The sequence below is a fragment of the Protopterus annectens genome, chromosome 3.part1 (assembly GCF_019279795.1).
Source record: "Protopterus annectens isolate FY-2018-M chromosome 3.part1, PAN1.0, whole genome shotgun sequence".
NCBI lineage: Eukaryota > Metazoa > Chordata > Ceratodontiformes > Protopteridae > Protopterus > Protopterus annectens.
The window spans coordinates 1640190717-1640214648 of NC_056732.1; positions in this window are offsets into that span (position 1 = coordinate 1640190717).

The following is a 23932-nucleotide window of genomic DNA, read 5'->3' on the forward strand; positions in this document are numbered from 1 at the left end:
GCCCCATCCATCAAATTTATACATACCAACTCCTAAACCAGTATACATTAGAGAAGAGGGGCTATTCTGACAAATGGCCATCTCAGACAATATATGTGAGTGCAGATTTTCTGCCATTCAGTGTCCACATTTTGGGACTCAGCAGTGTGAATCTTGGTTTTTAAATGGTGACTCCTGAAATGTCTTCTTCATCATGGAATATGCTTCATATCAACAGTATACATAAGGGGCCAGGATAATTTATTTATTTATTTATTTATTTGACATTTGTTTACCGGGGTGGTCTGACTGGGTCTACAGAACCCATTTTCAACAGAGGCCCTTGGAGAAAAGCTCCACATACAGAACAAATATAATATAATCCAATACAATACAGATGCCGTTAGACATACTGTACAAAATAAGTTAAAAGAAACTATGTTACAAGATTCCACATCTAGACCATTCTATAGAGTTAAAACATAGATACATAGCCTATGAGTAGATAGTGTCCAAAAGTAGTATGGGGGTAGTGCAATGTATGACATTAACCGTTCTAGTACATGAAAAAATAGAATATCGATTTCAGTTAGGAAAATAATTGCCAGAAAGTTAGTGATGCAGAAAGACAGTGAGAGAGTTAAGAATAGAGACAGTATTGCTTGAGCAGTACTTTAAGGATATGGTTTAGAAACAGACATGGAGTTAGGAGAGCTTTAGGCTCTTGCAGACTGTGAAGGAATGAAATGTGACAGAAGGAGGCTAAGGCTAGTGTGGAAGAAAGGGAAAGACCTGAGCATTAGGCAGGCTTTATGCAGGAGCAGAGACATGCATTTTTGCGATGATTTTTTTAAAGAGGCTTTGAAATGGGTTAGAATAGGCAAAGACCTGATAGCTAGATGTAGTGAATTGCATAATATAGCGACAGAGTAAGAATACAAGAGTGACATGGTTTTCTTGTGGGTTTTGAGATAGCTATGAGATTTTTCTCTTCTGATCATAGGGATCGATTTGCTGTGTAAGGTATGACAAGACTGGCTAGTGCAAGGCAGGCAGTCGCCAGAGTAATCTTATGGGCTAGACGTGTAAAGGCTCTAGGACCATTAGCCTAGTACACACCTATGAACCTATGAAAATAAGGTTGTGCAAGGTGGATAGCTCTATCAAGGCAAGTTGGTTAGGGAGTTCAAGCCAGTTTAGTTTTAGTAGCAGTTTACAGTGGTGTATGTCATATCTAGAGTTTGTGGCAAATTTGCAACTTTGTTGAAGCACTGTACCATCTTGCTTAGGGTAGAAGTTTGTAAGTTAGTTAGGATAGGAGCCCCATAAAGAAGGGAGGAAAGTAAAATGTTTTTGCAAAGGTGGTGTTGGTTGCTGCAGTAAAGAAATGTGTGTTTCTATATAAGAGTCCCAATTTTTTATGAATTTTCTTTATATTTTGCTGTATATGGGGGTCAAATGAAAGTTTATTGTCAATGATAACTCCTAGAAGTTTGGTTTCCTACACTATTTCTGTGACAGTGCTGTCAGATGCAAGGATGTTGAAATGACCAGTGACAGGGGAGTTGTTTTGGGGTGAAAGAGTACAAGTTTAGTCTTCTTTGGATTAAGAAAGAGTTGGGTATTTCTTAGTCAGGATTCAACTGCAGTAAAGGACTGTTGAGTTTTTGAAAGTAGTTCTAGCAGTGATTGAGCAATAAAGATTATGGTGGAATCATCAGAGTACTGAATGAGGGTTCCATGGTGAGAGGCAGTGTGAAGGTTGTTTGTGAAAATAGTGAATAGTAGGGGGTCCAAGGTTGGAGCCTTGAGAGACTGCAGTAGGGTTGTGGAGAAATGGTGAGTTCATTGGTCCATTTTACTGCTTGTTTATGATCCTTGAAGTAACTCTGAAACCATTTTACTGCATTATGTGAAAAGCCTAGGTTAGACAGTGTGTTCAAAAGTAAGGGGTGAAACACTGTGTCAAAGGCCTTGGAGAGATCGAGGAATACTGAGGCTGTACAGCATCCTGTATCTCTGGCCTCGTTCATGGTGTCTGTAAAGGATAATCGGGCTGTAGCTTTGCTGTGGCTGGGTCAGATGCCATGTTGGCTTTTGGTTAGAAGATTGTTTTGCAATAGATATTGCATTATCTGCTGATGTATACCTCTCTCGAGAAATTTGGATATGGGTGACAAGATGGATATAGGATGGAAATTGGATGGTTCAAAAGAGTTTCTTCCTTTGTGGATGGGGGTGATGTGAGATTCTTTCCATATGGTAGGTACTTCTGATTCAGATAAAGACCTATTTAAAAGGATACTGACTGGGAAGGTGATTGAGTTGGCAGACAGTTTCAGGTAGTGTGGTGGAAGATTATCAGCTGAGGTAGAGCAGGGTTTTAGTTTTTGTAATAGTCTCTTAATGGTATCAGTGGGTATGGGCTGAAATGAGAATGGGGTTTGTAAGATACATTGTTGAGTAGGGGGGTTAGTAATGACAGGGTCAGAAGTAGCTGATGGTCTAGGGTTGATGTCTGACAAGGTTGAAGGGCATTAATCAATTGAAACCTCTACCTCTTTTGAACCATCCAATTTCCATAAGGGGTGCTCGTTAGTATGTCTGATATTGATTTTATGATCATGAAATAGGATGATCTAGTCATGGTTTAACAGTTCTGTAGTCTCATACCAATACCTGCTGTCTAGATATAAAATGTCTTAGAAGTCATTCATGTGTTTCCTAAAAGTGCATTCCTATACAGTCATCTCTTCTCTCTTGGTTAAAACAAACTCCAGTGTTGAATATAAGTCTTCAGACATAACATTGCTGCTGGCTGCATGCATGGCATTATTGTAAGCAAACAAACAAAAATGGATGCAAATATGTGTGTACTTATATATATATATATATATATATATATATATATATATATATATATATATATTTATAGCTACACACACACACACACACACACACACACACATGTATATGGTCTCAAGAATGTTTGCACAGATCCTTCAGCCGGTGATTCATATCTTGGAGATAAGGTAGAGGTTTCAATTGATTAATGCCATTTTTTTCATAAATAGGTTCATAGGTAGGTACTAGGCTATTGGCCCTAGGGCCTATATAAGCCTAGCCAAAAAATGTACCCTGGCTTTCGCCACCCAAGAAAATTATTTTCCTGCGCCCCTGTCGAGCAGAGCCACAGAAGTGATCCCTGGGGTGAATTTCCCATTTCCCATCCAGTCATCAACATTTTTCTTGAAGAGTGCTAATGAGGAGCTCTGTTTGACATAGATAGGTAGTCTGTTCCAGAGTATGAGAAGTTTCTGGGACAGGAATCTATCCCTCCAACATGTTCTGTTTATTGTGGTGACAAGGTTTAGGTCCCTAGAGCGTGTAGCTCGGAGGGATTGGGATTTCTTTAAGTGGAGTATGTCCAACAGCTCTGGGTTTGACATAGTTTTGTATGTTTGGCAGAGATCGCCCCTGAGTAGGTGATATGCAATGGAGTAAAGCTGTAGATTTTTGAGACGGTCTGCATAGGGCATCTGTTTGAGGCCAGTAATCCTCTTTGTGAGGTATTTCTGTGGTCTTTCCAGTTGTTGTAGATGTCTTGTGAGGTACATACCAAAAGGGGCGTTCTACTCTATAATGGGTCTAATGAGTGATGAGTAGAGGGGAACAATGACCTCTTTTTTTCTGGATGAGAATCCTTTTGTGATGAGATGAGCCACGTAGAAGGATTTCCTGACTACTGTGGCGATGTGATTATGAAAGGAGAGACTACTGTCCACCTGTGTCCCAAGGTCTCTTATCACATTTTCGGCATTAAGTAGACTACCAGCTATGTGGTAGTTCATGGGTACAGAGTTTTTACCAAAGGGGATGACAATACACTTTTTGGCATTGAGCTTCAGGCCATGGCTTTGACACCAGGTATCTGTCTCAGTGAGGCCCTTTTGTAGTTTGTCCACATCGTTAGGAGTTTCGATTATGACTCCTAGTTTGCAGTCATCTGCAAACTTTGTTAGCCAAAGACCTTCTGTGTTAGTCTGCACTTCAGAGAAGTAGATACCAAACAGGAGAGGACACAGGACTGAACCCTGCACTGGTCTGAAGTCGGATTTGGAATCCGCTACTTTCACAGTGTGGGTTCTGTCCATGAGCCAGTTGGCAACCCATCTTGTGACATAGGGATTTATACCTAGTTTAGTGAGCTTATCTATAATTCCAGAGTGGGGGATGGTGTCAAAACCCTTGGCGAGATCTAGATAAGCTGTGTGAACCATTTTACCCTCATCTATGGCTTTGGTGACTGCTTCAAAGAAGTCAATCAGGTTTAGGAGACATGATCTGCCTTTTACAAATCCAAACTGGGTAGGGTCCAGAGTTTGGAGATTACCAATGTCTTTGTTTATGAGTTCCATGATGATACATTCCATGGCCTTGCAGACCAGGCTAGTCAGGCTAATGGGGCGGTAGTTCCCAGGGTCCATCGTGGCTCCCCCTTTGTGGATTGGGATAACCATCGCGGTGCACCATTCAGTGGGTACAAAGCCTGATGTGAGGCTATGATTGAACATGGCACTTAGGTAGGGTGCCAGTTCATTCTGTAGTTCATGTAGAATGCAGCCTGGGATATTGTCAGGTCCCATGGATGCTGTGTTCTTGGCTTTGGAGAGTGTGTTTTTTACATGTGCAGCCGTGATTATAGGAACTTTGCATTCTTCTGGTATAGAGACGGGCCCACTAGGGGGTGAGAGGGGGGTAAAGTAAGCACTGAACCTATCTGCTAGGATGTTGGCAATATCAGTTGGTTCTGTATATTTAGTGCCATTGTGCTGTATCTCAGAGCAGATCTGAGTGTTCCCATTGAGATTCTTGACATAGCTATAGAATGCTTTGTGGTTGTCTTTAGAGTCAGTGGCAATTTTGTTTTCATAACTAGCTTTGGAGGATTTTATGAGGGAGCTCAGCTTCTTACTGAGGTTGACCAGGGAGTTCCTCCAGTCATGGGATTTTACTCTTTTTTGCAACAGTTTCTTTCTTCTGTTGTAGAGTTTGTTTATGGCAGAGGACCACCAGATTGGCTTCCTTTTTTGGAAGATAACATCTTGATTCTATTAGGGATAGCATGATCCATGCACTCGTCTAAGTGCTTATAAAGTGCATTTGTGTAGGATTCAGCAGTCATACCTCTATTGTCCGTCTGCATGGGTGTCATGAAGTTTGCCACTTCTGTCTTAAGAAGTGTGAAGTTGGCTTTGGAGAAGTTTTTTACGATGGTTTCCCTAATTGGGGTTGGGGGTGGGATGTGGATGTCTAGGCTGATTAGCTTGTGGTTGGATCTGACCAATGAGGAATTGACCTCTGGTGTGGAACACTGGTTTCCCATGTTGGTAATGACTAGGTCTAGGATATTGCTGCCCCTGGTGGGGATGTGAATAAGTTGATCCAAGGCATTGGAATTTATGAATTCTAGAAAACGTTGAGCAAAAGAGTTGGTACATGAGTAGTTTTCCCAGTTAATGGCGGAGTAGTTGAAATTGCCCATTATTAGGGTGTTGGGTTGTACCCTAATACTTTCCAGTGTATCAAGAAATGAGGAGTGGGAATCCTGGGGCATGGTGGGGGGGGTTCTCTAGCAAGCTACAATTTGGATTGCAGTCTTGCCCAGAGTTAGTTGCACTTGGATAATCTCGGATGCATTATGCTGTGCAACTAGCCTGGAGGTGTGGATATCCTTAATGAATATGGACATGCCTCCGCCTTTAGTGCTTCGTTCTGGGTTAGGTGGCCGAAAGGTGTGGTATGAATTATAGCCTGGTAATGCAGGGGTGCTCTCTGGAGCTTTGAACCAGGTCTCTGTCACTGCACAGATGTCAATGTTCTCCATTTTAAGGAGTGCCTCGAGTGAGTGCATTTTGAGGTTTAGACTTCTAGCATTGAGTAGCATTACCCTCAGATTTTGCTTGCTTGTACCTGTTACGGTGGTGAATTTGTCATTTGAACCTTGTCTAAAAAAGGCACTATAGGGGTGGCAAGAGCCTTAGCCAGTATCCGGAATCCTAAGGGCGACAGGTGCAGGCCATCTCTGGCAAAGCATCATGGTCTGTCGATCATGTCGTCCCAGGCAGACACATACTGGATCCCCTTAGAATGACACCAGAAGCTTAGCCAATTGTGCTACTCAGGGTTAGGGTCATACCTGCCTGGGATACAAGATCGGAGAGCTCCTCCATGTCTCTTTTCATGTAGTCCAAGGAGGTACGTCTCAGGTCATTCACACCAACATGGACAATGACAGTGTCATATTTGTACTTATTGTGGAGTGACCTGAGTGCATGTGTTATGTGGCGGATTCTGGCACCTGACAGGCAGCTGACAGTAACTTTCTCCTTGTTTAGTCTAGTGAGTGGAACATCAGTGTGCCTGACTATAGTCACCTATGACTAGAGTGTTGGGTACGTTGTTATGCCTTATGGGCTGTGGTTGAGTGGCACACTGAGTTTGTGGGCTATGTGTCATTTGGGTTGTGTTGGGGGGTGGAGTTTGCTTGTGTTTATGCTTTGGATGTCCCTGATGCTTGGGCAGGTTTTTATTGAGAGCCTCCGCGAATGTAAGTGTGTGTTTTGTGTTTCTATGTGTGTGCTTTGGTGGTGTAGGTTAATAGTGGCTATGTGATGAGTGTGGTGTGGTGCAAGTGTTTACTTTCTCCTCTTGACTGTCTAGTCCAGTCTTGGGTGAAGAGAGCTTTGCTTCCAGTTTGGCTATATAAGTACATCTCTCACAGTTTGTAGTGTTGGGTGGTAGGAGGAGAGGGTTGTCTGTGTACATGAGGCAATTGCTGCATTGCCCCAAGATGCCCAGATTCATCAGGTAGACAGGAGAAATCACTGGGAGCTGACCCTTAGACATGCCTGGATAGGTGCTTATTTATTAAGTACTAAAAACTGCTTTCCTCTAGACAAGTGAGGAAAGTTGAGTGCTGTAGTAATTTGCAGCTTATGTAGTGCTTACAATGAGTTCTGAACAAGTGCTGAGTTCAAAGAAACAGATTTGAGTGCTGAAACTAGAAAACTGGCTAGTTATAAGAAACAAAACTAAGCTAGAAGGCTTCCCTCCAACACAGAAGGGCTTGGTGGCTCAGAAGCCTACAAACAGTCTAGACCACTTAACAGGAAAGGCAAGAAACAAGCTTAATTTTTTTGTTTGTTTTTGTTCTCTTTCCCAGATGCTGTCTTTGTATACAGTAGGAGTGCCTGAAATCAGAATATGATCTCACTGCACTCAGTTGAGTGAGCAAATGAGATGGGCCCAGAAGGAGTATCCAAACACAAATTTACAAAAGGGGCGGGCAGTTTCAAAGCCACTAAGATTAACACCAAAACAAAAACATGGTGGGTGGGAAACTAACTGAAAAACAGTGTCAAAACTTCCACTTGAGTTAATATTCATGCAACACAATTAAATCAATTTAAGTACTGTATTATTTGAAAAAAGTGCAGATAAAAGGTACTTAGATTCTCTTATATGTCCAGTTGAATACAGCTAGATCTTATCCGGACAAAGCTGAGGTTTTTAAGTAGAAAATATTTCGAACTGTACCACTTAAATAGGCAGTGACAGAAATCAAAGAATGTGGCTACCCCCACACCTGCAATTACTAACAGACAATACAATTCAAGCAAGCACTAACTGAAGAACAGAGTCAAAATTTCCACTTGAGTTAATATTCATGCAACACAATTAAATCAATTTAAATACTGTATTATTTGAAAAAAGTGAAGATAAGAGGTACTTAGATTCTCTTATACGTCCAGTTGAATACAGCTAAATCTTAGCCGGCCAAAGCTGAGGTTTTTAAGCAGAAAATATTTCAAACTGTACCACTTAAACAGGCAGTGACAGAAATCAAAGAATGTGACTACCCCCACACCTGCAATTACTAACAGACAAAATTCAAGCAAGCACTAACTGAAGAACAGAGTCAAACCTCCACTTGAGTTAATATTCATGCAACACAATTAAATCAATTTACTGTATTATTTGAAAAAAGTGCAGATAAAAGGTAGTTAGATTCTCTTATACGTCCAGTTGAATACAGCTAGATGAAAGCCTGCTTTGAATTTTTCTGATATAAATGGTAGGCCATTATTACCAGCAATTCGCTCCAGAAGTCATTTTTGAAGATTTTGCCATTAACACTGATACATTGTTTTCATAACTCAATAACTTGTTTAAATTACTTCAGGCCACTTTTCTAGTACATTTACTTTAATCAGAAAGAACTAGCCCATATAAGAGTCAGGAGAGTCAGTTTGCATGCATTGTCAATGTAAGATGGCTATTTTCAGGGATACAGCTCATGGTATATTTTGGGTGTTTTGACATCCTAGAAACTGCTCACCATGTACACTAAATCTTCCCCCAACCCCCAGTATATAAAGGACTTAAACCTGGTTATTAAGTATTTTAAGTGCATTATTAAGAAGTACAAAGCCAGTGGTTAAGGTTTTCACCAACATTAAAGACAATCATAGGATCATAGGAGGTTACTAGGCTAATGGCCATGGGGCCCTTACAAGCCTAGCCAAGAGTTTATCCCAAAATGGCCTTACTTAGTTATATTAGAAATCTCAGAAGGAATCATCTGTACTGTAGTGTACTGACTGATACTGAAAAGTACAGAAACACCTACCAAACAGAACAGAAACACCTACCAAACAGAATATAAACACCTATTTTGGATTATAAAGCTATTCCCAACATCCCTGTGGCAAATCCTGCACTAATTTTATTTTATCCATACTTCCTATTGTACCCCACCTCATCCACCCAGTTATCTTTGTGCACTATCAAAATCCAAGTATCCCAGCTACGTGGTACCCAATGGTATTCCTGTCTATCTTCTAGCAAATGCAAACTGTAGCTGAGCCCACCACTTCCTAAACCTGTTCAGTCTAAGACACACACTGACTATATCACTGATGCTTTGTGAGTGGCCATTATGGTGATACTACATAAGAGTTTACCCATCACAGCCTAATAAGCCTTAATCATGTCACCTGCAAGTTTGTGGAGAGCATCATTATTGAGTTTATTAAGAGCAACACAGATGACCTTCATCCCATGACCTAACTCAATTTTATTTCACAATAAATAGTGTTATCTTCACTTAGTGTATTTCTTTGAAAAGGACACAGAGGCTCTTGAAGAAGATCATACTGTTCACATTGCACATCTAGATTTAGCTAAAGCCTCTGATACCTCACAGAGTCTATTATTGACAAGTTCACTCAACTAAGTATCCATTGTAATCTTAACAGGCTGGGTTGTGTGACAGATCTTGTGCAGTAAAGTTTTTTAGGAAACCTCTTTCAGTCAAAAAAGTGTTGCAAACAGTACCTCAGGCTTTGTCCTGAGCCTCCTTTTCTTTGGCATCTATTTCACTGACATAAAAGCAGAACTCAAAGGACTTTGATTGGCCAGATTTACTTATAACTGTTGAGAATTCTTCTGATACTCAGAATCTTCAATAGAGTATAAATCTGATTAACACTTGATGTAACAACTAAGGGTTTATCTTCACTTCCAAAAAATGTAGTGTAGTGTAGTGTTTCTTGGAAAATGGAGTACCCCTACTTCTTACCTTATAAAGAATATTCTCCTCAAATCTGACACAATTATTAGAGACCTGAGTGTGTTTCTTATAGTTTCATAGGTGTGTACTAGGCTAATGGCCCTGGAGCCTTTACAAGCCTAGCCCATAGGATTACCCTGGCATCGTGCCACCAGACATTAGTTCCCAGTGCCTCTGTCATGTAAAGCCACTGGAGTGATCCCCGGGGTGAATTTCCTATTTCCCATTCACTCATCAAGATTTCTCTTGAAGAGGGCCATTGAGGTGCTCTGCTTGAAATGTATGGGAAGTTTATTCCATAGCATGGGTAGTCTCTGGGTTATGAATCTTTCCCTTCAGCATGTTCTATTGATTGTGGTAATGAGGTTGAGGTCTCTCGAGCTTGTGTTGTGGAGGGATTGGGATTTCTTTAGATGTAGCATTTCTAACAGAGCTGGGTCAGACATGGCTTTGTAAGTCAAACAGAGATCGCCTCTAAGTAGGCGATATGAGACAGAGAATAGTTGGAATTTTTTGAGTCTGTCCATATAGGACAACTGTTTAAGGCCTGGGATCATCTTTGTGAGGTACATTTGCGGCCTCTCCAGTTGTTACAGGTGTCTAGTGAGTTACATGCCAAATGAGGCATTGTACTCGATGATTGGTCTAATGAGGGAAGAGAAGAGGGAGACAATAACTTCCTTCTTCCTGGATGCAAAACCCTTAGTAATGAGATGTGCCAATAGAAGGACTTTCAGACCACAGTGACAATGTGGAGGTCAAAAGAGAGGCTGCTGTCAACCTGTGTTCCCAGATCTCTTGTAATGCCTTCTGTGTTTAGTGGACTACCATTGATGTGATAATTCTTGGGAGCCGATTTTTTTCCCAAAGGGGATGACAACACATTGTTTGGCATTGAGCTAAAGGCCATGGTTCTGACACAAGTGAGACCTTTCTGCAGGATGTCAACATCACTTGGGGAGTTAATAATAGCTCCCAACCCGCAATCGTCTGTGAACTTTGTCAGCCAGAGTCCCTTCATTTTGGCCTGAACTTCAGAGAAGTACATACCAAAGAGGAGAGGACTCAGGCCAGAACCCTGTGGGACTTCACTCATGACTGATCAGCTGTCTGACTTGGAGTCAGCTACTTTCACACTGTGGGTTCTATCTGTGAGCTAGTTTGCAACCCACCTAGTGATATAGGGGTCGATGCCTAGCTTAGTAAGTTTTTCTGTGATTCCTAAGTGGGGAATGGTATCAAAGGCTTTGGCCAGATCAAAGTAGGCTGTATGAACCACCTTGCCTTCATCTACAGCTCTGGTGACTGACTCAAAGAAGTCTACCAGGTTGAGCAGTCATGATCTACCCTTCACAAAACCAAACTGTGTGGGATCCAGAGTTTGGAGAGTCCCTATATCCTTGTTTATTAGGTCCATGATGATGCATTTCATACCTTTGTGTAATGGGGTGATAGTTCCCAGGGTCTGTAGTTGCTCCTCCTTTGTGGAGAGGGATGACTGTAGCAGTGCACCATTCAGTAGGAACAAAGTCTGAGGTGAGGCTGTGATTGAACAAGGCACACAGGTGTGGTGCCAGTTCACTCTGTAGTTCATGTAGAACACAGCCAGGGATATTGTCAGGTCCCATAGAAGCTGTATTCTTGCCCTTGGACAGTGCTGTTTTAACCTGTGCAGCAGTAATACTGGGTGCCTGGCAATCTACTGGTATTGTGATTGGTCCTTGGGGGCAGGGGGTAAAGTTGGCACTGAATCTGTCGGCCAGTATATTGGCAATATCTGTTGGCTCAGTATAGGAGGTACCATTGTGCAGTAGCTCTGAGCAAATCTGGGTATTGCCGTTGAGATTCTTTGCATAACTATAGAAGGCCTTGTGGTTGTCTTTACTATCTGTTGCAATTCTGTTTTCATAGCTAGCTTTAGATGATTTGATGAGGGATCTCAACTTTTTGTTGAGGCTGATAAGGGAGTTTTTCCAGTCTTGGGACTTCACCTTATTCCACATCAGTTTCTTCCTTCTGTTGCAGAGTTTGTTTATGGCAGGGGACCACCAGATTGGCTTCCTTTTTTTGGAGGAGAGTGTCTTGGTTCTATTGAGTGTGGCAAGATTCATGCATTTGTGTGCATATTCGTACAGTGCATTGGTGTACGATTCAGCAGTCATGCAACTATTCAACATTTGCATGGGTGCCCAAAGTTAGCTTTGGAGAAGTTTTTCATGATTGTTACCTTTGCGGGGGGTGGGAGGGATGTGGCATTCCAAGGCAATTAGTTTGTGGGTGGATCTAACCAGGGAGGAGTTGACTACTGGTGCAGAGCAACGGTTGCCTATGTTAGTACTGACCACATCAAGGATGTTGCTACCTCTAGTGGGGGTAAGAACAAGCTGGTCCAGAGCATTGGAATTAATGAATTCCAGGAAACATTGGGCAAATGTATTGGTACATGAGTAGTTTTCCCAGTTAATGGAGGAGTAGTTGAAGTCACCCAGTATGAGAGTGTTAGGTTGGACCTTAATATTCTCCAGGGTGCTTAGGAACATGGGGTGTGAGTCTTGGGACATAGTTGGGGACCTATAGCAGGCTACGACCTGAATCTCTGTCTTACCCAATGTTAGCTGGACCTGAAGTATGTCTGATGCGTTATCAGGCCAGCATGTCTGGATTGTGGTTAGTACATCTTTTTTTTCCTAGTGTACTTAATATTTAGGGGAATATAAACAGGTCCAAGGAAGTCGAAGGTTCATTATGCGTCTCCATCATCTGGCCTCATTTTGAATTTAATGTCTCATTTGACATGTAGTTTTGTAAACATCTTGATCAGTTTGCAAGATGACACCCCAAAGGAGAAGTGGCTGTATTTAAATATCCACTTGAAACCCTGAGAAAGAACCTCATTTCTGCCACTTTTATCCATAATCTCATCCTTTTGGTTACTACCCTAAGTTAATGAACAGAAATGACAATGGGAATACAAACTAAAATGTAAGCTGAGAGCATTGTCCAGTGATTCAGCTATCATTTCATAACTGTAGTCTGGTAGATTGCCCAAACCACTACAACCATACTTTCGAAGAATATCTTCTCCCCTTCTTCCATCTTTCATGAATAATTCCCCAAGATACTTAAAGCCCCTCCCACCTATCCAGAGAGTGAAATCGGCAATATTTTATTAGAAAACCTTAACTTATGACTTAGAGGTGGTGATTTTTATTTCATCCACTTTATATTAAACAGCAAATATCTGTAATGCTACCAGACATCATAGACATGTGAGGTCAAAAGTACATCATTTGCAAATCACAAGGGTTCATCCCTTGGGCTGGTTCCAAGGTGCAGACCAGTTAAAACAATGAGTGAGAAGGTCACTGAAAAACCAATCAGTAAAAACAAAATGAAAACTCCAGCAAAGCTAGAACTTCCAGTAAGTGACCTCCCAAACCTCTTGTATCGGAGGAACATGGGATATATGCAAATGATCCCTATGAACATCAGGTGTTTCAGCTAATTGACAATTCTGAATGCCCTTGACTTGTTTCATCATTTAAATTGACAATTTCAGGCCAATAAAGCCAAACCCCACTAGCTGTGGATAAGCATATTTCGGCCTTGTTATGACCTCATCGGCACAGCACAAGCAGAGTGTTTGACTAAGCATTAGAAACATAGGGCTGTTATACCCATCTGATGTCCATTATCATTAGGGTCACTGCAAAAATATCCCAAACAACCTAAAACAATGAGTGAGCAGGTCACTGAAAAAGCAATCTGCTTGTGCTGTGCTGATGAGGTCATAACAAGGCCGAAATATGCATATCCACAGCTAGTGGGGTTTGGCTTTATTGGCCTGAAATTTTCCATTAAAATGACGAAACAAGTCATGGGCATTCAGAATTGTCAATTAGCTGAAATACATGATGTTCACAGGGATCATTTGCATATATCCCATGTTCCTCTGATACAAGAGATTGGGGAGGTCACTTATTGGAAGTTCTAGCTTTACTGGAGTTTTCATTTTGTTTTTACTGAAATGTGCAGACTAGTGGAACCAGATAGCAGTATAGTAGACCTGGCTCTTGAAGAGAGTGCTGTAAGATGGGTATGAGTGGCATTTTGCCAACTTATCTATCCTGAGTCAGAGAAAGGGTTTTCCTGATGTTAGGAAAATGTATAATAGCAATGCGCATGCTTAGTACATTAAAGGCTTAAAAGGGTTAAATACATTTATTCTGTTCATACTGCATGAATCTGCACAGCTATTAGAAACTTAATAAAAGACACTTTATTCTGCTTATGCAATGAAAATATGTGCAGCTACCGGAAACTTAATAAGAGGCATTCTATTTCTGCTTATGCCATGAGAAAATGTGCAGCTGCTAGAAGTCTTGATAAAGAAAACAATAGATGTTTGAAAGCTTAAACCATAGTCAGCACTACTTGTACCAAAGCTAGAAATGTACCTTGAATCTAGACAAAATGTATCGCATGTATTAGAACTGTACAATGGAAGAATTGAAGAGAGAAGGTGGGCTAAAATAAGCCCAAGGCTAGGTTGTTTTTCTTAAATGTTTTTGCAAGACAGCAATAATCTGACCATGTCAGCAATAAGCCTGGTAACATTTTCTGTGTAACATACAGAAAGCTGTGTCCAACTACGTCAGCAGTAGATTAATAACATTTTCTATGCGACATGAAAAGAACTGTATAAGAATAACATACTGACCACCAGAAAGTCAGACAAATCTTGTACCTACATGCTTTGTCTCCTTGCTGCAAGTAATAAAGGATGCCTTGCTTGAACCTAACGTGTATTGATCTTTGAAGTTTTTCCTTTTACACCTGATATGGTTTTGACCCATTGTGAAGGCCATAGGTTTCAGCCCTGACATAAATATGGGCGAATACATTGACACTTCATCTATGGACATAGAGCCGTATTGACTGTATTGCACATTGTTTGCAGGGTAGGACACAGGGGAGGGTACAAGCAAAAAGTGAAAAATAGATAAAAAGATGGTGCATCACTCACTCCTAGCTAGCAATATGGATTAGTGCTACTCAATCAAGAAAGGATCTGGGTCCAGAGGCCAAAATAATTTTACTAAAAAATGCAACATTCATGTCTCCAGACTGGACAGTTTGCAAATCTCACCTAGATCCTGAGAATCACTGCTAGTCCAGGAAAATCACAATGAGGAAGGAAGATAAACTACACCAGTGGTGGAGTACTATAGTAACCCAGCCACTGGGGATGCACAAGCCAGTGCATTTCTTTGTGCCGGTCCCAAACCTGGATAAATGGGGAGGGTTGCGCCAGGAAGGGCATCCGAAGTAAAATTTTGCCAAATCATACATGCGGACAACAGTACAGATATACATACCAGATCGGTCGAGGCCCAGGTTAACGACTACCACCAGTACTGTTGGCCAACAGGGTGCTGGCGGAAATTGGGCTACTGTTGGCCATAGGAGGAGAAGATGGGGAAGGCATGCCCGAAGGCAGGTAAAGGCTAGGACTGTGATAGTGAGGGTTGGAACTTTGCATGTTGGCAGTATGACAGGTATAGGGAGAGAGCTAGCTGATATGATGGACCAAAGGAAGGTTGGTATATTGTGTGTGCAAGAGACCAGATGGAAGGGGAGCAAGGCTAGGTGTATCGGAGGAGGGTTCAAATTGTTTTATCATGGTGTGGATGGGAGTAGAAATGGCATAGGGGTTATCATGAAGGAACAGTATGCTAAGAGTGTTTTGGAGGTGAAAAGAGCATCAGATAGAGTGATGTTTATGAAGCTGGAAATTGATGGTGTAATGATGAATGTTGTTAGTGCATATGCTCCACAAGTTGGGTGTGCGATGGATGAGAAAGAAAAATTTTGGAGTGAGTTGGATGAAGTGGTGATAACTGTACCCAAGGATGAGGGACTGGTGATTGGAGCAGATTTTAATGGGCATGTTGGTGAAGGGAACAGAGGGGATGAGGAAGTGATGGGCAGGTATGGTGTTAAGCAAAGGAATGCAGCAGGTCAGATGGTAGTGGATTTTGCGAAAAGGATGGACATGGCTGTGATGAATGCATATTTCAACAAGAGGGAGTAGCATAGGGTGACATACAGGAGTGGAGGAAGATGCACACAGGTGGATTATATCTTATGTAGAAGGGCCAGTCTGAAGGAGATTGGAGACTGTAAAGTGGTGGCAGGGGAAAGTGTAGTTAGGCAGCATAAGATGGTGGTTTGTAAGATGACAGTGGTGATCAAGAAGAGGAGGATGAGTGTGAGGGCAGCACCAAGGATCAAATGATGGAAATTAAAAAAAGGTAATTGTGAGGTGGAGTTCAGGGAAGAGTTAAGACAGGCACTGGGTGGCAGTGATGAGTTACTGAATAGCTGGGTAACTACAGCAGAGCTAGTAAGAGAGATGGCTAGAAAGGTGCTTGGTGTGACATCTGGAAAGAGGAAGGAGGACAAGGAGACCTGGTGGTGGAATGAAGAAGTACAGAAGAGTATACAGAGAAAGAGGTTGGTGAAGAAGAAGTCAGATTGTCAGAGAGATGAAGAAAGTAGACAAGAGTATAAGGAGATGAGGTGCATGGCAAAGAGAGAGGTGGCGAAGGCTAAGGATAAGGCGTATGAAGAGTTGTATGAAAGGTTGGACACTAAGGCGGGAGAAAAGGACCTGTACCAATTGGCTAGACAGAGAGACCGAGCTAGTAAAGATGTGCAGCAGGGAAGGGTGATAAAGGATAATGAGGGAAACATGCTCACAAGCAAGGAGAGTGTGTTGAGCAGATGGAAAGAGTACTTTGTAGGGCTGATGAATGAAGAGAATGAGAGGGAGAGAAGGTTGGATGATGTGCGTATAGTGAATCATGAAGTGCAGTGGATTAGCAAGGAGGAAGTAAGGATAGCTATGAAGAGGATGAAGAATGGAAAGGCTGGTGGTCCAGATGACATACCTGTGGAAGCATGTAGGTATTTAGGTGAAATGGCAGTGGAGTGTTTAACTAGATTGTTTAATGAAATCTTGAAAAGTGAGAGGATGCCTGAGGAATGGAGAAAACGTGTTTTGGTACCGATTTTTAAGAATAAGGGTGATGTGCAGAGCTGTAGTAACTACAGTGGGATTAAATTGATCAGTCACAGCATGAAGTTATGGAAAAGAGTAGTGGAAGCTAGGTTAAGAAGGGACGTGATGATTAGTGATCAGCAGTATGGTGTCATCCCTGAAAAGAGCACTACAGATGCGATGTTTGCTCTGAGAGTGTTGATGGAGAAGTACAGAGAAGGTCAGAAGGAGTTGCATTGTGTCTTTGTGGACTTAGAAAAAGCATATGACAGGGTGCCTAAAGAGGAGTTGTGGTATTGTATGAGGAAGTTGGGAGTGTCAGAGAAGTATGTAAGAGTGGTACAGGATATGTACAAGGGTAGTGTGACAGCGGTGAGGTCTGCAGTGGGAGTGACGGATGCATTTAAGGTGGAGGTGGGATTACATGAAGGATCAGCTCTGAGTCCTTTCTTATTTGCAATGGTGATGGACAGGTTGACAGACAAGATCAGACAGGAGTCCCCGTGGACTATGATGTTTGCAGATGACATTGTGATCTGTAGTGAGTAGGGAACAGGTGGAGGAGACCCTAGAGAGTTGGAGATATGCTCTAGAGAGAAGAGGAATGAAGGTTAGCAGGACTAAGACAGAATATATGTGTGTGAATGAGAGGGAGGATAGAGGAATGGTGAGGATGCAGGGAGTAGAGATGGCGAAGGTGGATGAGTTTAAATACTTGGGATCAACAGTTCAGAGTAATGGTGAGTGTGGAAGAGAGGTGAAGAAGAGAGTACAGGCAGGATGGAGTGGGTGAAAAAGAGTGTCAGGAGTGATTTGTGACAGACGAGTACCAGTAAGAGTGAAAGGGAAGGTCTACAAGAGAGTAGTGAGACCAGCTATGTTATATGGGTTGGAGACAGTGGCATTGACAAAAAGGCAGGAGTCAGAGCTTGATGTGGCAGAGTTGAAGATGTTAAGATTTGCACTGGGTGTGACGAGGATGGACAGGATTAGGAATAAGTATATTAGAGGGTCAGCCCAGATTGGAAGGTTTGGAGACAAAGCCAGAGAGGCATGATTATGTTGGTTTGGACATGTACTGAGGAGGGATGCAGAGTATATTGGGAAAAAGATGCTAAGGATGAAGCTGCCAGGTAGCAGGAAAAGAGGAAGGCCTAAGATAAGTTTTATGGATGTGGTGAGAGAGGACATGCAGGTGGTTGGTGTGACAGAGCAAGATGCAGAGGACAGGAAGAAATGGAAACAGTTCATCCACTGTGGTGACCCCTAACTGGAGCAGCCGAAAGAAGAAGAAGTGGTGGAGTACTATACCCACCTTGAATGTCTTTTATATCATGTTGAGACTGTGAACACAACTTCAAACAACAAACACAGGACCAAATGCATGCAGTAGCATCCCTGGAACTCTATACTGTTATAACACCTTCTACAAGACTTTCCAGAATATGCAGTCACATGCCTTGTCTTGGCTACAAAACATATATAGATCCTAATGGTGAACTTCTCATCCCCTCCAAATTAATTCAAAGACAATGAGTTGATCTACTGCTTGTTAGCAAGGTCAGGATCTGCATTGTCCCTTCTGAATCAGTAACTGTACAACAAGCTGTCATAGGCTTCAGAATGGAGGCTGAGGAAAGGGGTAACCCTACATACAGAACATATCCCACATTTCTCCTTTTTGAAAAGTACAATGACCATCCTAGTTTGCCACTCAAGAGGAACTATGTTTCCCCCACAACACTGACAAGGCATGTTAACTATGATATCCCAAACACATTTTCTCCTTCAGCATTTTAGGCTTGATCGCATCTGCTTCATGAGCTTTTGTTAGATCACAAATGTCTCAGTTTCTGCCTGTTGTACTCTTTCCACAAAGAAAGAGATGATCATTGCTTTCCGGTAGTATTCCTTACACTTTCCCACACAATGTCCCCAGTCAAGATCAGTATTATGAATATGCCAATAAAGGCAAAGTAGTTTTGGAAAGGAAGAAGCAAAACTAAAGGATAATATGCAGGAATAAGGGAATGTTAAAGATGGAAGAGAGCGCAGAGTTGTGTAAGACGAAGGTAAAATTAACTACACAATGAAAGGAGTGCATAAAATGGATGGAACAAAATGACACAGGTAGAAAAGAATAAAATAACGACCAAGACCAGTAGAAGAAACCCAAACTTTAATATAAAATGTGCAAAAACCAATACAAGCTCCAGCGCCTCAGCCAAAAAGGCCTTTCAAGATTCAAAAAGCACAACACCAGCAAACAATTATATACATCACTGCATTAAAACTCCACCAATAAAAATGATTCACTCAAACAATCAAATGAAAAAGCAATCAAGTAAAATAAAGCAATTCAGTTCAAGAACCCTATACTTTATAGAAACACTTTCCAATTGCATTCTAAATGTAGGCCATTAGGGGTCACAGTACCATATTTCAAAATAAATAGGCTATTAGGGGTCAGAATACCATATTTCAAAATAAATAAACTCTCTTTAAAAAGTAGCTTCTGGTTTAAATCACTATCCATTAAACTTTTACCTTTTCTAATATGGTACCCTGAAGAAGTTTTTCATTCCCATTATGGCACAAAGAAAAGTGCATGGCAACTGAATTTTCCACCCTTTGGTTTCTTATGTCTCTCAGATGTTCTAAAAGCCTAGTTCTAAAAGCTCTTTTTGTTTCTCCTATGTAAAAAAAAGATTACACGGGCACTTCAGGGCATATACTACCCCTTCTGTACTACAACTATACAACTCCTTAGGTGTATAAATCACATCATTAATTCTGTCAATAAATTGAACTACATGTGTACAACCAGAGCAATGCTTACAAGGAATGGTACCAACGTCTCCCATACCCATGTTCCCATATAGAACCGGTCTGGTATAATAACTATGAACCAACATGTCCTTCACATTATGGCCCCTCTTATAAGAAAAACTTAATTTATCAGGGAGCAACCCAACTAAACTCTTATATTTAAATAAAAAATCCCAATAATATTTCGCAATATTAGAAAAAATATCAGCAAAACTAGTATACTCTGTAACAAAATAAATAATTTTATTTTCTTTATTTCCAGGTCCACCTTTAATGTTACTATATCACTTATTATTTCTGGCCAAGTCATGTCTATCATCCTTGGCTAGCCAATTAATGGATGCTTTATAATATGCATCTTAAATACAAGAGCTATCATAGTCCAGTTGTTTAAATTGATCACACGTCTTTTTAAACTCGACCTCATGAACCTTTTGTTCATAAGTCTTTTTATATGGAGTAATTCTCCATAAGGTAAAGATCTCATCAAATGGAAGGGGAGGGGGGTTGGACAGCTCTCACCATGCAAAAAGTGGTTTCCGTCCTCAAATGTCCTATGTATTCTAGTTTTCACCCCCACATTTTAAACACCTTTCAATTCTAGATCTAAATAATGACCTTCCTACCTCTTTGTGCTCCATCAAAACATAAACCAAAGTGATTATTATGTAAATCACCTATAAAATCATTAACCTTGACATTCCCCATCACATAAAAATATTAAATCACCAATGTATCTATAGTATCGAACAACATGTTTTTTATAAAACCCAATATGATGAAGAAATTGTAACTAAAAAAAAAACATGAACAAGTTGGCATACATGGGGGCAAAAGATGCCCTCATAGCTGTGCCCTTCACTTGCCTATAAATTCTACCATTAAATTGAAAAAAATATTAGTTAAACAAAACAAAACCATATCTAACAGAAAATCAGACAAGGGACTATCTCCTAAGAAATATCTCAAGGCCTTCATAACCCTTCATTTATTAGTGTAAAGGCTACAAACATCCATCACTAGCCAGAATTTCCCTGTTGACCAATTTATTGTTTTTATCTTTTACAAAAAATCAAGACTGCAATCAACCTATTTAACTTCACTCAACTTACTAACTTCATTACTAAACCTAACAAAACCAACCCCCCCAGGCTCCATACTTGACTGGATCCTAGTATCTCATCCTAACAAAATCATAAAATCTGGTGTTATTTCTGACCCATTTGGAGACCACCTCCCTGCCTTCACCCTTCGAGCTACACCCACTTCCCCACACTCTCACCAGTACATTCATACTCGTAACCTATCTAACTTTAACCCTACTACTTTCTCTAACTCCCTTAAACTAATTAACTGGAACCCCCTAAAAACTCTACCATTAGACGCAGCCATTGACTATTTCAATTCAACATTCGTAACTGTCCTCAACTCCCTAGCTCCAATAAGAACAAAAAGAGTTAAAACTAAGACCGCCCCATGGCTCACCAAGGATACCAAAAAGATTATGCTACAAATGGATAAAACCTGGAAAGCCTACCTCCAATACAAACAGCCAGAAATCTTGCTTAAATATAAACAGCTGAGAAACCTATCCAAACAACAAGTCATTAGAGATAAAAAGTCTTACTACATCAAACTACAAGAAAATCATGCAAAAAACCCCAAACAATTCTGGAACTCTATTAATTCCCTCCTTAGGCCAGGTACAAAAAACAACCCCAGTCCTGACACCAGCAAATCTGACCTTGAAATTGCCTCACTATTCAATACCTTCTTCACCACTTCTATCGCTGAGCTAACCAAGACCTTTACCAACAATAACCCTCCACTCCTCCCTCCTCTCCCCCCAACTTCATTCCTACCTCTATCTAAACAGGAAATGCAACTGTACTCTTCAGCCCATACCTCTCAAGCTCTCCTCCCCTTTACTCCTGGATAACCTTCTTACCTTCCTAACCTCGCTCTCAAATGTAGATTGTATATGGAACTAAACAGTAAAATCTAGCTATTATGCTATATGCCTGTCTTTTTCTCCTGAACAAAACTGTAATTGTTTGTTTTTTTCTGTTTTGAATGCAACCTGTTGTTTGTAATGCAAACTGTCTTTGAAACTAGTCATGTAAGTAAACTTTGTGTTGTGGAGCTTTTCTCCCTGGGCCTCCACTGAAAATGGGCCCTCCAAGCCCAGTGGACCTCCCCAGTCATCAAACTGGAATAAATAATAAATACATACAAATATATAAGAATCTAATCTTTCTACATAAGGTAATAAATAATGATGCAATAACAATCCCATGTTATTGAAAAAATAGTTACTGGCTGAAATTATGGGCCTCCCTGAAGGTTCTTGTGTACCTTAGGTAAGCAATAAAATTTCGCCAGTGTACATCCAGTAATAGAACATTTCTATTACCTTTTTATATTAACTCAGTAAAACTAGCCTTTGCTTGATTATATTCAGACACATTTACAACCTTATATGTATCAGTATCATTTAAATGTTCATAACACATTTTTTCATACTGTAAATAATGCATTACCACAATATTATTCCCCTTGTTTGATGGCTTTATTACTAACTCATACCATTGGATTAAGTTTTTCAACCGTTCACATTTAGTTAAGTTATATTTCACCTCTTGTTTTTTCTTTTCAAAATCCTTATTAAAAGTTTTTTCTTTTGCGTAATTCAACATAGCTGAACATTTTTTAATACGTTTATGCATAAATGATGGAATAAAATCACTTTTATATAAAATGCCATCAGTGTTCAATAGACAATATGCATTCACTGAATCATCTTCCCAAGAAGAATCAAAAGAAAAAAAAAACATTTCATTGCTGTCATCCAAAAATGTGTTATCCAAATTTCCCTCTAACATGCGCCCTTCTGGTTGAGATTCCACATTACAATGAGAAAAATAAAACAATAAGTGCAACTTTCTAATAAAACAAAAAATATTTATTTTGATCTTGTGTAGCACGGGTAAAACAGTAGGTACAAACTACAGTGAATATGCCAATAAAGGCAAAGTAGTGTTGGAAAGGAAGAAGCAAAAACTAAGGGATAATATGCAGAAAAATAAATAAATAAAAAAATAAATAAAAATAAGGGGATGTTAAAGATGGAAGAGAGCTCAGAGTTGTGTAAGACGAAGGTAAAATTAACTACACAATGAAAGGAGTGCATAAAATGGATGCAATACTGGAGCATATAATATATTGAAGGGGTGCTTCAAACTAGTGAATTTATAAAATACAGTATGAATATATGCTTTGCTTTGCAGTGCAAGGAATAGCAAGGCTCTTGGAAGCTGATGATGGATCAGTATTTTAGGCAATAACAGGTAAATTATTCCATAGTCTTAAAACGGAAATGCCTAAGAATAACCCCTTCCTTTTTTCAGGAAGAGGAAGGATAGCTTTAGCCTCATATTGGAAGCAAAGCATCCAATGATGTAAGGTATGGCATTTTGAAAATTAAAGTATGATTCAGCTATAATAATAGTAAATGTTGAGATATTTATTTTATCTATTTGATATTTGTTAACCAGGTTAGTCTGACTGGGCAAGAAGCCCTTTTTCAGCAGAGTCCCAAGGAGAAAAACTCCAGACATAATGAAATATAATAAAACGTATAGAAATATAAGTTTAAACTGATAATGGTAAAAAGATATTTACAAGGAAGACCAACAGCAATCAAAGTTATTAACATGGTAATATAAAAGTTGTTTATACAGTGTGAGTAATAGTGAAATTAGCCCACTGGCAAAATAACAAGGTAAAATATGTAAAGTAGATTAACTATATACATTTGACTAATAGAAAAAAAGGTTATGTGTAGTTATAGCAGGAGGATAAGAAAGTAAGAGAGTACAGTTACTGTAACATTGTATCAACAGAGATCAGGGAAGGAGAAATATGAGAAAGAATAGGTCAGGTTGAAGTAGGACAGGGACAAGTCCACTTTTTGATCATGTAATCTTTTATCATTCATCTCACATTTCATCAATATTTTTTTTTTGTTCTTTTTTGCAGAGACCCTGCTGTGGCCTCCACCCCTCAAACTTATGCATACTATCTCAGAGTATACCACACCATGGAGTAGGTGTAAGATGCTGTGGTCTTGGAATAACAGTATAATTCACCAATCCACATTTCAGTGTGTGATCTTTGAGAGTCACAGTTATACTCCTCATATTTTCAGTGCGTGGCTATTAAACAAGATTGTGAATGCAAGAAGTAATTCAATGGCAGCAGACTGAATGAGTTTATCAACTGAATTCAGGAAGTCGGAAATGCATCAAGTATAGGGGACCAGGAGGGCTTTAGTTTTTATAAAAGCGCTGTAATTATTGTTAATGATAAAGGTTGGATTTTAAATATTGGTTAAGAAGGTATAGCTTGGCAGTGTTTGGGAGCAGTTT